General features: G+C 45.0%; 1 protein-coding gene across 1 annotated transcript in view; it reads left to right on the forward strand.

The window, feature by feature from the left end:
- Positions 1–13,584, forward strand: part of KIAA2012 (KIAA2012 ortholog) — a 758,941-nt gene that overhangs the window by 722,798 nt on the left and 22,559 nt on the right. The gene's annotated exons all lie outside the window — the stretch shown is intronic.

Raw genomic sequence — 13,584 nt, forward strand, 5'->3', positions numbered from 1 at the left:
TCAAGTTATCAACTACATGTGCTCTTTGTCCATGTCAAAATATGTGCCTGTGAGCCGCCTCCGCCTTTGCACCACGGTCTCTGTATATCACCGGACTGTGCTGCGCCTCCATATCATTTGTGTCTCAACACTGCATCAATCAACTGCGCTTCAGCCCATCTGTCAAATCATTTGCATGTGCAGCGGCTGTGTATCACATGCCGATGTGCTGTGTCTATCATCTAGCTGTGCCCCATGCCACATCATTTGCTTGCACACCGTGTCTGTCTCATGCCTGTGCTCCATGTATATATGCATGCGTGTGTTGGTAAATATGTAGCGCAAAACTAGCTGGAGCAAAAGGAGCACCGCACATTAGCAAGATTGTGTGCATTGGTGAAGATTTACACATATTGAATTACACAATTACATTACATTTCTAAATTTGCAATTAAACTTTGTTATGAGGCCCATCGGAGATTGCAAGTAACTCATAGTGAGAGTTATTGTTGGCTATCATCGTGCTCTCAACAGCACTTCCCACCAAGACACCCCGCGCAGTATCGTCCAATCACATTAGAAAGGAATTCAATTCAAAAGACTTTATTCGTATGGAAGCAGCGTCCATGAAAGCATCATACAGCTTAAACAATGAAACATAGTAAAAACATACAATCTATTAAAATAAGAAAACAGACACAATGTAGCAATATTGGCAATAGGGTTTATTTAAGCCAGCACAGTTCTACGAGCTCATGCATCAGATCTTAAAAAGGCAGCAATGTGCAAAATAGCTTCATCATCAGATAATTGAAGTAAAAATCTAAAAGCTGGTCTACAATATCGAATATTATGACAATTTTTTTTAGAAACGGAATTACAAAAAGTCTAGTGAACCTTACATACAATTTACAGAAAAATGTAAAGTGTAACATTGATTGTCCTGACACTTCATCACAGGGGCAAGGCCTCACTCCAAGGTTCTTCGTGAACCCCAGTGAGAAACATAACAGATATTTTATTGTGTCAAATCTAAAACAAATAACAAAGAACGTTCCCAGCGGCCTCATGCATCTCAGAGATAGTCTGTAGGGCAATCAAATACAGTCAGTTTGAAGTGGGCAGCAATATTGGTGTCCCCCTTCTGCTTCCTTTAGTCGTTGGGAGTACTCAAAATTATAAAGTGCTTGTTCGATATTCCTTTTACTTCGGCTGTTACACGTTATTGGGTCCATAAAGGCAGATTGTACACCGATCTTACAATATTCAGATTTTACATAAGCCGAGCAAGGGATGAAAAGTCCTCCATCACGTGAAAGGCAATGCAATAATATATTTGTGAACTGAAACTGTAGGGTTACCCAGTGTGAGCTGCCAGCAGTGAGTTGCGAAGGCAATTATGATCCAACGTCTCCACCTAGTGGCCGCTATGAGATGTAGCATGTAAGAATCAAAAAGTATGTTAAGGAAGCACATATACTCTTGAGTAATTGTTATTGTTAATTAACGTCTTCATTTTATTGATGTATGTAGTTCTTGAAATGGCATCGAGACCGCCAACAAAGGGTGACAGGGCGCGTTACAAAATAATACAATTCAAGTACAGACGGAAATAGGGTACATACAATTATTCTATTATTAGCCAGAGGAATAAAGACACAAAGATTTACAACAGAAATGTCCGTGCAGTGTTCTACAGACTGCCATTAGTATGTTGTCAAGCAGCCAAATACACTTCTGAACACTTGTCTTCGGATCAGTAATCTGCAATGGAATGTAGGCTTTGGGTTTTTCATGAGAGGCAAATTCATACAGCCCTACCTCCTAAACATCTTCTTAATGTATAAATGAGGATCAACCTCACTACAGCCTCCGTTCATCTTGGGGGCAGGTCGTTGCATCTGATGGCTCCAGAATGCTCCTGAGTCAGTCCCTCGTTTGCAGGCGGTTTGAAGGTTGACAATGGCCTCTCTAGTGAATCAGTGCTATACATATTACACTCTAATGGTTTTTAATTGACATCTTTTATTAGCATTTCCACAATACTAACATTAAAAGTGTGCTGTCCAGAAATGTAAACATCCATCCAGACAGCAGCATCCCTGGTTGACTCCCTTGAACGCTAAGCAGAGACAGGGGCTGTCGTGTGGCAGCGCCCCAGCTAGGGCCGTACTGGGAACCCAAAGCAGCCCTGGCCATTTTGTTGAGGGGGTGGGGACGTGAAGCACTGCTGCTTAACAAAACCGGCCCCTAGCACTGCTGCTTTTGTTACTGTGGACCGATATTGTAGCATCGCTGGAAACCCAGCCCCTGGCACTCCCAAACCGGCGCCCACCCTTACACCCTCCCGGGCCTGCTCTGCTCCGTCCGGCCCTGGCCCAGGCCCTCCATCCCATTGGATTAAAGGACTCCCAGGACCCACCTCCCTGCGTGGGAGTGCACAATAGTCTCATTTGCAAGCCTTGTAAGTCTGCACCTCTCCTTCCAGCGACTTAGACAAATTAGTGTGGGGTGTGAGAGCGATCCCCCGGTGTTGGCCCCAGTCTCCTCAAACAATTCAAGGTTTCTGCGGGCAGCCATGGGCGTCCGCAGAAATTTTTCCAGGGGGGGGGCAACATTTTAACGTCATCACCATCCTCTGACATGATATGTGCCAGGTAGGGCGGAGGAAACACTGGGGCGCAGGAGGGGCCATGGGGGGCAGAAAGCAGGCCGCATATGATCTCATACACCATAGGGTTGTTGTGCCACAGCCATCTTTCTTTTGTGGCACCCCAAAATCCATACCCACCCTGGTCTCTAAAATTACCCCTTAGCACCCCAAAACCCATACCCACTCTGAACCCTAAACTTACCCATGTTCCCCCAAAACTCATTCCCGCCCTGAACCCTAAAATTCCCCCCATGGAACCCATAACCCATACCCACCCTGACCCCTAAAATTGTTCCCCTAGCACCCCAAAACCCATACCCACCCTGAACCCTAAAATGACCCCTAGCACCCGAAAACCCATACCTACCCTGAACCCAAAAATTACATCTGCTCCCCCAAAACTCATTACCACCCTGAACCCTAAAATTACTGCCTAGCACCCCAAAACCCATACTCACCTGAACCCTTAAATTACCCCTTCCCGCCCAAAACCCATTACCACCCTGAACCCTAAAATTACCCCCTGGCACCTCAAAACCCATACCCAACACTGAACTGTAAAATTACCCCTGCCCCCCCAAAACTCATACCCGCCCTGAAACCTAAAATTACCCCCTGGCACCCCAAAACTCATTACCACCCTGAACCCTAAAATTAACCCCCTGGTACCCCAAAACCCATACCCACCCTGAACCCTAAAATGACCCCCTAGCACCCCAAAACCCATACCCACCCTGAACCCTTAAATCACCCCTGCCCCCAAAACTCATACCAGCCCTGAACCCTAACATTTCCCCCCTGGCACCCATAACACATACCCACCCTGACCCCTAAAATTGTTCCCCTAGCACCCCATAACCCATACCCACCCTGAACCCTAAAATTACCCCTAGCACCCGAAAACCCATACCTACCCTGAACCCTAAAATTACCCCTGCCCCCCAAAACTCATACCCGGCCTAAAACCTAAAATTAAACCCTGGCACCCAAAACTCATTACCACCCTGAAACTTAAAATTACCAACTGGCAACCCAACACCCATACCCGCCCTGAACCCTAAAATTACCCCCTGGCCCCTTAAAACCCATACATTACCTGAACCCTAAAATTACCCCCTAGCACCCCAACACCCATACCCACTCTGAACCCTAAAATTACCTCGTGGCATCCCAAATCCCATACCCACCATGAACCATAAAATGACCCAGACACTTCAAAACCCATACCCACCCTGAACCCTAAAATTATCCCTGGCACCCCAAAACCCATACCCACCCTGAACCATAAAATTACCTCACTGGCACCCCAAAAGCTGAACATTACGGGGCAGATTTTCAAGCCCCTTGTGCCACTTTTGCATCACTTTTAACATAGGAAAAGTGACGCAAAAGTGGCACAAGGGGCTTGTAAATCTGCCCCTACAAGCTTACACTACATTTGCATATTCAGAGGGGACTGTCCTCCTTGACGTTTCCATCCATGTAAGTCTACAACACCGTTCACTTAGAGTAACCTAGATATGCAGCCAGTAGTCAATGCTGGTGATGCTGTAGAATGCATTAAAGTTACTGGAACTTACTTAAAAACTGCTGCCTGCTCTTTTAATACTAATACTGTCGTCCTGGCATCTAGCCCCCCCCTGAAGGTCTCACTGTGTAGATAGATGTGGGTCAAATGTCTCCTGGTTTTTCCTTGCCTGGGCCTCCTCTGCTTCTTTGTCGGTGCCCTTAGATGCAAAAAGAGACAGATCCATGGCCCTTTTCACCATTCATCTGGTGAGCAGCGCCATGGATGTGTATTCCATACAAGTGCACAGACAGCAGGAGAAAAGGGTTGGCAGTTCAGGTGACTCTTTTACTTTGTAAAGTAATTCCTGCTGGCGTCATAGCCAGGGTTTGCTGTCTGTGCACTTGTATGGAATACACATCTTTACAAGTGCACAGACAGCAAACCCTGGGCTATGACGCCAGCAAAAAAAACCTATACAAAAGAAAAGTGTCACCTGCCCTGGCCGTCCCTTACCCCCTGCTGTGCACATCTTTCTACTCCCACCCCATGATGAGGCAGCTAGAAGTTCGGCTGAGACTTCCTGGGCACACACACAGCAGCACTGATTACTTCACAGGTGTTTAAAAGACCATTTACTTGTTAATGAGGCTTTGTTGTGTTTTCACCCCTTCTTGGAGTTGGCATGAGGTTTAAAAGAGGAGGTGAACGAGGGATTGAAGACGCCGCGTGGTGATATGGATTGGTGTTTGGATTGGATGGAAGAGATAAGCAAGTTCCTCTGGGGAGGCCCGAAATGACTTGCTTGAGTGCCTTAATGACTTGCTTCGTTGCTTGGTGCCGTTAGAGCTTTGGCTCACAGTAGGGGGTATTTTAATTCTCTGGTTACTCCCTTGGTACAAACTCTCTCTTATAGGGCAGTACAACGCTGCTTTGTTTACATTTGGTCATTTAACGTTCACACGTTAACTTAGTAACAAACTGTGAGGCACTAGTAACACTAGTAACAACGAGGCGTTGCCAGTAGTCCCTGACTCCGGTGGTTTCAGTGACAATGGCAGTACTTCATACAGGGATTGCTTAGTTACCCCTTGAAGCAAGGAGGTAATCGGTAATTCAGTGAGTTCGCAGCAGTACCTGGCTCTAGTAGTGTTAGTAACCGTGTCAGTACTTGTCACTTTGATTCCCTTGGTACCCCTGAGATCCAGAGGCCCTGAAGAGCTGGTCTGACTGAGGCCTCTGCTGTTTTCTGGGACTGTGGCCCTGTCTGAGCTCAGGGTGTAATTCCAGCAGAGGTGGGAGGGAGGTGCAGTGAGTGTCTGTGTAGTCAAGTTTGCAGCAGACACCAGTGCTTTAACGCTGCCCTGCTGGGTCAGGGTTGTGAAGGGATCTGACTCAGTCCTGGTGAGTGGCGGTGCAGGTACATAGTTGGTCCTGCAGACAAGTGACCAACGCATTGTCTCACATCTTGTCGCATTTAGGGTGTTAACTGAGTGACTGACCAAGGCACCAGGTTGGGAAAAGTCCATCTCTGCCCTGCCCTGCTGCAAAACCTTACACTGCCCTGTAAGTACATGTCTAGCTGAAGCAACAGGCCACTTTGTTTACTGAATCACTCATCCCCAGTGGGGCATCAATCTTGCCATGGATGTGGGGGGCGGGCTGTCACTCATCGTTTTCTCAACCACAGCCTCGCCTCTGTGGTGAAAGTGTTACCCAGATGAAAGTTGGGTGGTCGTAGTGACACTTTGTAGCAATTATGCCTGTGGCTAAATTAGCCTAGTGGCAGCCCAGCCACCTTTCATGGTTTAGGCCACAGAACAAGGGGTCTGGCGGTGAGCACCGGCATGGGGGCAAGCTGGCACTGGTGCCAAATACACCAGTCGGGTGTGTTGGGCTGAGAAGTAGTCCGTCAGCCTCTTGGAGACTTCACTACTACAGGCGCTATACTTTAAGGTTCGCGTTTCATTGGCCCTTGAAGACTTACAGGCTGGGTGGTTCCTGCTGGGATTCTACCCTGTGCACTGCATCCGCTCAAGAACCAGTGCAGTGGTGCTTGGGAACGTCCTGAGCTATCTAACCAGACACAATAATGCATGTAAAACAGCAATCCTTATTGAAAGCTGGCCAGGCAGACGCTACAGATAAACTCTTCTGGAAAAGAGCTTGGAAAAGCCCCCCACGCACAACTTCCAAGAGCAGTAACATATAAATCCTTTTCTGTCTTTGCTCGTGAAAGGCTACCCCATGGCAGAGGGCAGTGTATGCCTAAGAAAAGCAGTGCTTTAAGCTCCACTAGAACATGCAGTTCACTCTCCAAACACACAGAAAGAGCAAGTGTGATGATTCTCTCATGCACCTCTCTACATTGGCCACCTGACCCCAGAGTCACATGTGTAGACATTAATTTATTAACCCTGGCCTGCCGATCTACCCACTTCCGTAGGCATCCACAGTGGGGGCAAGGAGGGGCACTCCAGGGGGGGGCAAGCGCCCCTCCTTCCCCCCCCCTGCGGACGCCCATGCGGGCAGCCTCTGGCTGCTTAGGCCAGCTTCTCCAGGTCCATACATTCTGCTAGGCCATTCTTCCACTCCACAAGGGGCACAGCTTCACTTGGATTCCAGTGTCTGCCAATGTCTGGCTTCACCACTACTAGCCTGATCCACAGTATTTTAAAAATATATATCTGTTGCCTTCAACTGCATCAGAAACATATAGTAAAACCATTTCAGGATCGTTAGGGATGGGCCATTCTACTACCTCCCCGAGGCAGTTCAATACCCCAGTCCAGAATGGGTCAAGAACCAGGCATCTCCATGCCGTATAAAGAAAGTCTCCTTGGTGTGTGGAGCAGCGCAGGCCCACCAGGAAAGCCATTGACATCATGTGTCACAGTTTGGCACGCATGAAGTAGATTTTTTTAACTCTACAAGGTGATATTGAGCAGCGATAGACACCTCCCTCGGCGAAATCAAGGTTTCTCGCCAATCATCATCGTCTCTGTGCTCTAGGTCTTGCGTGCAAGTCGCCCTGCGGGTCGGAAAGAAGTCAGACGTGGGTATTACCAGTGTCTTGTATATGAATGACAGCTTATGACAGTCGTTTGTGTAGCACTTGCGCCTCTACACGACTGAAGTCTAGGAGTTCATCCAAACCAATAATTTAGCTTTGGAGTGCGTGCCTGATTTGTAGATATTGATTGGGATTTGTGGAGTTTGTACTTCACCTGTAGGTCGCAAAGGACTTGATAGTGGTCCCTGTCACAACATCCCCCAGGACCAAGATCCCGAAGAGATCTCAGCTGCTGAAGCCCTCCAGTTCAGCCACTTGTGGGAGCCAGCGTCCAGTCCATTGCTGGGTTTCTCTTATTAGGTGTTTGTTCTATCCCAATGCCCGAAGGGTGTCGCACTACCCTCATCACGGGAGGGAGCGCTGAGGAAGCGCATCCCATTACAGGGCAGCGCAAGCAATTCCTTCTGCATGGCCCACTTCTCTGAGGTGTACGCTGGGGTTTTTGAGGTCCTAAACCACCACTCCTTGTGAACCACCAGATGTGCTGCTCTCTTTTTTTTTGTTTAAGAATTTTATTGAGTTTTTTAGAATAACAAGAAAAGCAAGAAAACGAAAAGATAACATTATCAGAACAAGAAAACAAATTACAAATAATATATGAGCAAATAATGTATAAATGCAATAGTATAAAATGCTACAAGAAAAAGAGGGAGAAGTAAAGGAAAAGAAGGGAAAAAGAACATGAAATAGTAGGAAGGTAAAAATGTATAGGATAAAATATGGTGGCAATAAGAACCAAAAAGAAAAGATAGGAAGAATTTAGGATTTAGGTGCATGTGGAGCAAGATATGTTGTGAAAGGTAACCAAAGAAGATCAGATTTAATTTTCTGGGATAAAGTGGTAGAAGAGACAGTAGCAATTCTATGTTCATCACAAATGAAATTCCACCAAATCAATGAGGATAATTTAGAATTATCTTTCCAGCATGACAAAATAACTTTAAAAGCTAATGCTATAAATAGGTCGAACAATAAAGATATAGGAGTACAATCATCAAAATCAGGTGAAGACGAACCAAGAAAAACATTTTGCAATGATAGCGTTATATTACATTTGAAAATTTTCATACAAGTAGACCAAATAGAACGCTAAAAGCTCAAAACATTAGCACATTCATAAAGTTGATGCTTTAAAGTCCCGGTAAAGTCAGAACAAGACCAACATTGGGGAGATGAGGTAGGAGAAAACTTGGATATACAAACAGGAGTTATCACTGTTCTATTATAAATAAACTAGAATGATTGAGTAATACGTGCAGCAGCTGAAATTTTGAATAATTTAGACCATAATTTATCCCAATCAGAGACAGGTATTGGAAAGGATAAGTCAGTTTCCCAGGCTAATTCTGTAAGGGATTTAGGTCTTTCAGTAACACGTAATGATAATAATGTATAAATATGAACTGCTTTAGGTTTATGTTCTTGAGAGATATTATAAAGTGGTGTAAGTGGAATAAGTGAGGTGGACACATTGGAGAGATCAAAGGTAGCTAAGTGAGATTGCAGAGCTGTTGATATGAGAATATATTTGTAAAGAAATGTATCAGGTAAATGATATTGCATTCGTAATACAGAAAAGGGAATGACAGAATTCTGATGAATGAGTTGATGGACAAAAATAATTCCATTCTCCTTCCAATGTTTGTAGTAGAACGATTTAATTTTGTATTTAATGTATTTGTTGTACCAGATAGTAGAGGATAAAAGACATTGAAGAGGGTCAAGGCCATCAACGAATATGTTATATAGTAGGTTTTGGGAGTATTTTAAAATAGGATTATTAGCTATGAACGTACAGTTAGACATGTACATTATATTGCGAAAAGAAAAATCTTTTAATAAGGATCGTTCAAAAGAAATCCATCTAGGTATAGAAGTGTCACCAAATTCATAGGAAAGGGCACAAAATGGTCTGATTAAAAATACAGAGTGATAAGCTTTGAAGTCAGGAAAACGCACACCTCCTTCAGATTTGGGGCGTTTAAGCTTTGTAAGGGAAATGCGTGGGTGCTTTTTATTCCAGAGGAATTTTGTACAAATGGAGTTGATTTGTATAAAAATATGATAGGGATTCAAAAAGGTAACATAGATAATGTGTATATAGGATATGAGGGACAATCGTCATTTTAATGGTGTCATGTCTACCCCACCAAGACAAATGAAGAGGGGACCAGGAAAGTAAAAGAGAGTGAATAATGAATTTAACGTGTGCTTAATTGTGATAGGTAAAGTAGCGGAAAACCAAATACCAAGGTATTTTATTTTAGAAGGACACCAAGTGAAATTAGTGTCTTTAAACATATATTGATAACATAGGGAATTCAGCGGTAGTACTTCTGTTTTTGAGAAGTTCAATTTATATCCCGAAATACTGGAATATAATTTAACCTCCCTAAAAAAGGAGGGAGGGAAGTGAGAGGATTAGACATATAGATTAATATATCATCAGCGTAAGCTGACATTTTGGTTTCTAGAGAGTTTTGTGTGAGGCCAGAAATATGTGTGTTAACACGAATGCGCTCAAGCAAGGGAGATGTGCTGCTCTCTAATAGGGAAGGATTTCGAATGTGGCCTGGCCGCCATCAAAAGTGGTCTTAAAGCATTTGGTGAGCAAAATTCTGGCTGGTCACACACATCCAGAGTAAGCACTGCCGAGCTGCATTCAGGCAGGAAAAAAAGGTCAGGGGTATAGGGTACAGGAAGTTTTGGGTTTGACATAGTAGGTGAGGGACATCTTATAGATCGCCCACTTGTCCATGAGTGAGAGCGGAAATGTGGACCAAAAATTAAAGTTCCTGCATAGTCTGGCCAGCTCAGTCAGCAGGTTTTCATCCCAGGCCTTTTGGTTATCCTCTGTAATCTAAAAACTTCCAGATATCTGAAGCCGGTCGTATACATCTGCAGTTCAGTTGCCCAGTCTGATGATTGCCTCTGTTCCCCTAGGGGGTACAAAGAGTATTTGATCATGTTGATACACAAGCCAATGTGATCCCCAAAGATCTGCAAGATATGGAGAGCCCGAGGTGTGTACCACTGAGGACTGGACAAGAGGATACGGACATTGTCTGCATACAATATGATCTCACCCGACACCCCGGGGTCCCATTCAAAGCCGCAGACCAACGCCTCTTCTCATACTCATTCTGCCAGTGGCTCGATGGCTAGCATAAAGACCAGATGAGATAGAGAGCAACCTTGCCTTGTGCCCTGTTGTATAAGTACTGTATGGGTGATCATTCCCTGATGCGGACCCAAGTCGCGAGATCAGTTTGACATAGCTGACGTAACCGGGTCCAAAATTCATTTTGGTAAGAAGGGCAAAGAGGTAGGCCCACCCCAGCAAGTCAAATACTTTGTAGAAGTCAATAAGGAGCATACACTCTACTGTTTTGTGCCACTACTATCACATTTGTTTGGCATACAGTGTCTTTTATTGAGTTGTGAAGGTCAGGGCTGGCCTGTCCATACATGCCAAGAAACAAGTTAGGTTTTGATGTACTCGAAAAAGGAGGACCTCTTCCTGGCTAAATGTTATTGTATTGTGGGTCTTTTGGATACAAACAAAAACACTGGCCTTTTCACCATAGTAAATTTGTTGTGTCAGAAGGAGGTGAGGCATCACTACTATAGCACTTTAATTGGGCTTGTTTGTTCAAAAGGACCTGCTTTCCTCAGCTCTGAGGTTGGATGGGCTGTCCTGGATGGGGGAGTCTTTATTCTTTTTCAGGTTGCAGTGCTTTGATCCAATAGTTGGTTTTACCCAGGTTGCGTTTTGTTTTCGTTTAATCAAGCAATCCAAGGTTCATAGTGAACTGAGGCATTGTCTTCATGTTGTCTGGCAAGAGCAGCTGATCTGCACCAGCTATGCCAGCAGAGTCGCATGGATAAAGGCTGTCTTTGTTCTCTTAACTATTTTTGTTGTGGGTAGTCTTTTGGTTAGATCATCTTGTCATCAGGGTTTCTGAAGGGCAGATCATGATGGGACCTTGATTTGAGGCAACCTTTACGCTCTGTTGTTCGCTCTACATGACTGTTGGCAACATGCCATCCCTTAACAAGACATTTTAATTGTTGCTTTTTGATCTGCTATCTTGGGTTTGGATTCGTTCCATTTTTTCCCAGTATGCAGTGGATAGTAGACACATGTGCTGATGTCCTCATGAGGCTGTTCATCCTCTCATGATAATAAGAGACTGATTAAGAATTGGGTTGTAACTCCTCCGGCGGAATTCCCTCCACCGTAGCTATGGTGTGGGGGGAGAAATGGTACAAATGGATTCTCCATAAATCTCAGGCTTGTCACTTACCACCCAGCTCTAAATAAGGTCCTAGCCACTGCTTGAGAGATCCTCAGATGGGTAGGGATGTGACAAGAAAGAAGGATGGAGTGGTAACAGGAATCTTCAGTGCACTGAGTTGCACTCATCCGCATCACACTTCTAAGTTCCTTTAGTGGCTGACTCTAAATTGTTCCTTCTTTAGGGTACAGATTCAACTCCCTTCAAAATGTGATGGTTCAAAGAAGAGAATTCAAAACGTTGGTATAATTGTTTGGGCAAGCATGACTGCCTATCTCTGGAAAGGGCTTCACACTCACATAGTTAGGATTGTGACAAGGAAGAATAGGATCCAGGGTAATAAACCGGTAAATAATGAGGGGAGGCTGTATGAGTAGGCATAGACTGGGAACCAATAGAAGGTATGTAACATATTGTAATACCACCCAGACAGAGAATATCAATGGCATGAATGAAATGAAAAAATAATTTATAAAGCGCGATGGCTACCCAGGGGCGTCCCAGTGCTACAGAGGTTGGGCTAAAAGCAGAGTACGCTGGATTTAGACGGGGATTCAAGATGGTTACTAGGAGAAAGATTTATTAAAAAGCCAGGTCTTAAGAAGCTTCCGGAAGGTAAGTAATTTTGTCTCGGATCTGATAGAGAGGGGGAGAGTGTTCCAGATCTTGGCCAGGTTGTGAGAGAGCGACCGGCCACCACACCTGGCTCTTTTGACACGCGGCACTGTAATGAGACAGGCCGTTCCAGATCTGAGGAGACGATTGGGGTGATAGGCATTTACCAGGGGGCGGTTGATCGCAGGGCCTGTTGCCCAGTAAGTGCGGTGGGCAATACACATGGCCTTAACTTCAATCCTCGATTGCACAGGGAGCCAGTGGAGCTCTTTCAGTCGGGCTTTAACTGATACTTGTCGTGGGATGTCGAGGAGGGTCCTGGCGGCGCAATTTTGGACAATTTGGAGTCTATTGAGTGTGGACTGTGGGGCTCCAAGGTACAAAGCTTTTCTGCAATCAAGCCGGGAGAGAATCAGTCCTTGGACCATGATCCGTCTTGAGTGGAGCGGGAGGAGAGGGAGGATTTTGCGGAGTAGCCTCAGGAGTCCAAAGCATGTGGCAGCAAGCTTGGTTGCCTGGTGGTTAAAGCTGAGTGTTTTGTCTAACCAGATGCCGAGGCTTTTGATTTGGGGGTTCCGGGGGACGGCCTAGGCTAAGGGGCCAGATGGAATCAATGGATTTGGTGATGGTATTTCCCAAGAGCATAATCTCTGTTTTCTCCCCATTTAGTTTTAAGCAGGAGGCCGACATCCAGGCGGCGACTGCTTCCAGACATTTGTGTAAGCTGTGGTTGGAGTTAAGAGGGGGGTCCAGTGCTACCAATGAGAGACGCTGAAGATGTGTGGAAGTAATATGGGTAGTATTTTAAAAGGTTTTATTAACTTCTGTATCTTCTGCTAAGCGAGGAGTCTCAGAAGCACTGGGGAAATACTGGCGGGACCTCCAATGGTAGAGCACGTTCTTCTGCCCATAGGTACCACTGCCCACTACAGCATTAAAGAAATCACAAGAGCTTCTCATACAAACCCAAAGATTGATGACATAAACCATGAGATGCTGTTTTTGAAATCATTACTATTCGTGTGCAAAGTTTGCAGCTGGTTCGGGATCACAACTTGTGTAAAACAACCACACCGGGTTTTTTCTCCATCACAGATTAACAAATATATACTGTGCCGAAATTTGTGAAGGGGCGAAATACAAATAGTTGTCATATTACTATGTCATCCCCATGCTAAGGGTGCACAACTTGAACTGGGGAAGTAGTACCACACCTGGTAAATAGCACATTCCATTGGTATGGTAGTTGAATGGCAGCTGTATTACTCCCCAAATAACAGTCCACTCAGTGTGAGGGACTAATAGTTTAAGTCACAGTGCCACCTTATACCTTACATTCATAGGTTTGGGAATGAGCAAGTTAGGAAATGTCTGGAACAGCCACTAGATCCACTTGAGTGAAACTTGATGAACTCCTTGTCCGCTGTAGATTCACAAGGATGCTCCAGATATCCTCAGC

The sequence above is a fragment of the Lissotriton helveticus genome, chromosome 3_1, assembly GCF_964261635.1.
Source record: "Lissotriton helveticus chromosome 3_1, aLisHel1.1, whole genome shotgun sequence".
Taxonomy (NCBI): domain Eukaryota; kingdom Metazoa; phylum Chordata; class Amphibia; order Caudata; family Salamandridae; genus Lissotriton; species Lissotriton helveticus.